At 39.6% G+C, this 2,500-nt stretch overlaps 1 protein-coding gene across 2 annotated transcripts in view; it reads left to right on the plus strand.

Moving 5' to 3' along the window:
• Positions 1-2,500, plus strand: part of LOC106883887 (integrin beta-3-like) — a 157,620-nt gene that overhangs the window by 1,050 nt on the left and 154,070 nt on the right. The window lies entirely within an intron of this gene.

Consider the following 2,500-nt stretch of genomic DNA (forward strand, 5'->3'; position numbering starts at 1 on the left):
TCGAAAAAAGAATAAAGTGCTCGCTAAGTTGTGAGGGATCGAGTTTAATATGCTTTCGGGGTTCTAAATATTCGCCGATATTTCCTATAAAGAATCTTCGATGTGACTAGAATTTAAGAAGCTTCACAATCCGAGTTCGAATCATATTGAGGTAAACTGTTCTTGCTTATCCTCCCTCTGGGAGTAGTATATAATACTTTCCCTTATAAACACAAGTCCTGGAATTTTTGTGGGAGTCAGTTAAATCGACCCCAGTGCTTAACTGGTTCTTATAAGTGAAGTCGAAGAACTCAAAACATAAAGTTGGTGAACGCATAACAACAATCTACCAGTTTAGAAGGGCGTCGAGCTGGCAGAATCGGTAGCTCACCGGGCGAAATGCTTAGCGCTATTTCGTCTGTCGTTACGTTCTGAGTTCAAATTCCCCCGAGGTCGACTTTGCCTTTCATCCTTTCGAGGTCGATTAAATAAGTACCAGTTACGCACTGGGGTCGATGTAATCGACTTAATCCCTTCGTCTGTCCTTTTTTGTCCCCTCTATGTTTAGCCCCCTGTAGGCAAGAAATAAAGAAATATACCAGTTTAGAAGAGTTAATATTATATTCCTATAAAGTATTTTACATGCCTGTAAAACTTGCGATTCTTGGAGTTCTTAATTAAAATCACACCAAGGTAAACTTTACCTAACCTCCCTCCGGGTTTGCTTGAAATAAAACAACAGTCTCGTTAATGAGGGGGTCGATTTTATACTTCCCGTAAACCATTCTAGATGGAACTGGAATTATACTAAAAAGACAAGATTTTTCTCTAAGATAACAATTATTGACATACAAACAGACGAGGGTGTCGCGACTGGAGCGCTTTTTGTCATAGATGAGCTCTTTTTTTAGGTCTGTCCATAACTGATTCAATAATATTAGTGTATTTGTGCCTGAGTTTAAACACCTTTCTAACCCCCGTAAAATATTTTATCCGATGTTTGTGATCCCTTCTCGTTGTTGTTTAGCGCCCTAGTCATCCCTAATTAACTCGACAGCTGTGTTTTGAGCATGGAATCCCTTTGATCATGATCAAAGGGATTCCACATTATGAACATCCCGTTCTTATTTACTCGTTTCAGGACAATCTTTCGGTATTAGTAGATGACGTCATTCACTCTCTTTTTCAGCCGAGCTTCTTTGTGTCATAAAGGAGCGTTGGTTGTATGGGGGAATGACGTCGCCTACAAATACCAAAAAATTGCTCCTTTATGAGGTCCGGCCCAAAAGTCGTGACCATCCTGGGGTTCCACCATTTACAAATACTGCGTTTTCATGTCGAGAATTGAAACCGGGCCACCCGGGTAAAAGCTAGGAACCTTATTTTTTTCGAACAATATAAATTCAAGGACCACGTTAACTACTGTAACTTCCCTTCTGTTTCCTGTTATTAATAAAACGCATTCCAACCGTGACCATTCGTTCTTTTTATCTTCTCAGGACGTAACGTATCTTCGGAATACATTGTCAAATTTATCAGCCCTTTTTCTTTATAAATGTAGCTATTTACTTTTGGAACAGTAGGTTTGTGACTTGAAGGGAGATTTGGCTGCTATTTCTAGCAAATCGACTGATCGCGTAGAGTAGGCTTGTCTAACTTCTCAGTAACCAGCCTTATGAGAAAACTAAAATGACAATTTCACAAATAACGTTTTTTAGTGCAAAAACAACCACCATGTATATTTGAAATCAAATTAAAATATCTTTTATCGAGACACTCTGCTTGATCTTAGATTTGATGTAGCCTTGAGCTTCTTTCTGTATAACTTGGAGGACTTCGTCCTGTATTATTGTCCACTTTTATCAAAAAATTTAATAATAGTGGGCAAGCCTGGCGGCGAGGTAAGAAGTTGGTTTCTCAGCCACATACTTCCGGGTTCAGTCCGTATTTAGGACAAATGGGGGCCCTTACTTGACCCCTTTATGTTAAAAGATAACGTGTAAAAGCGTCCACATTATTAATTTCACTTTTATAACTTTTAGGAAAAACATTTAAACATTTGTTATTTGAAAAATTAATCGCAAAAAATTGGGGGGTAGGGGCAGGAAGATGCCTGCCCCTGGTCAACAAGGCCCTGTGCTTAAGCACACCTAAGCACAATGGTAAATCCGGCTCTGGTGGCACCTTGGGCGTCTTCTACTGTAGCCTCGAGCCGACTAGATCCTTGTGAGTTGGTAGAGGGAAACTGAAAGAAGCCCGTCGTGTGTTTGTGTGTATGCGCGAGTGTAACTTTGTGTTTGATCTCCACCATCGTTTGTTAACCGGTGTTGGTGTGTTTGTCTCTGTAACTTAGCAGTTCGGCAAAAAGACACCGATACAATAAGCACCAGACTTAGGAAAAAAAAATCAATTTGTTCGATGAAACTCTTCAGTGGGGTGCCCCAGCATGACCGTTGTCTAATGACTGAAACAAGTAAAAAATAAAACAATAATTAAAACATAGTTGCCCCTTAACTATTTT

The sequence above is a fragment of the Octopus bimaculoides genome, chromosome 27 (genome assembly GCF_046866305.1).
Source record: "Octopus bimaculoides isolate indiv1 chromosome 27, ASM4686630v1, whole genome shotgun sequence".
Taxonomy (NCBI): domain Eukaryota; kingdom Metazoa; phylum Mollusca; class Cephalopoda; order Octopoda; family Octopodidae; genus Octopus; species Octopus bimaculoides.